The 582-nt window shown below is 65.8% G+C and overlaps 1 protein-coding gene across 1 annotated transcript in view; it reads left to right on the forward strand.

Moving 5' to 3' along the window:
- The window catches only part of LOC113228995, a 9,685-nt gene that overhangs the window by 5,020 nt on the left and 4,083 nt on the right, over positions 1–582 (forward strand). The window lies entirely within an intron of this gene.

Raw genomic sequence — 582 nt, forward strand, 5'->3', positions numbered from 1 at the left:
TTTAATTGCAATTGATTTTAATTGCAATTGATTTTAATTGCAATTGATTTCAATTGAATTGATTTTAATTGCAATTAAAATCAATTCCGTCCGGTTGGGGGCCCGGTCGAGGGCCCCAGGGCCCCGGTTGGGGGCCCTAGTTGGGGGCCTCGGTTGGGGGCCTCGGTTGGGAGCCCCAGTTAGGGGCACTGGTGGGGGCCCCGGTTGGGGGCCCCAGTTGGGGGGCCATAGTTGGGGGGGCACTACATCTGGGGCCCCCACTAGGGCCCATCTGGGGCCCCCAACCGGGGCTCCCACTAGGGCCCCCAACCGGTGCCCCCAACTGTGGTCTCCAACTAGGGCCCCCAACCGGGGCCCCCAACTGTGGCCCCCAACTGGGGAACTGGGTTCCCCAACCGGGGCCCCCATCTGGGGCCCCGACTAGGGCCCCAACTGGGGCTCCCACTAGGGCCCCCAACCGGTGCCCCCAACTGGTGCCCCCAACAGGGGCCCCCAACAGTGGCCCCAACTGTGGCCCCCAACCGGGGCCCCCTACTGGGGCTCCCACTAGGGCTCCCCCTAGGGCCCCCAACCGGGGCCCCC

This window comes from Hyposmocoma kahamanoa, unplaced genomic scaffold (genome assembly GCF_003589595.1).
Source record: "Hyposmocoma kahamanoa isolate Upper Pololo Valley unplaced genomic scaffold, ASM358959v1 265, whole genome shotgun sequence".
In the NCBI taxonomy this organism is placed as follows: domain Eukaryota; kingdom Metazoa; phylum Arthropoda; class Insecta; order Lepidoptera; family Cosmopterigidae; genus Hyposmocoma; species Hyposmocoma kahamanoa.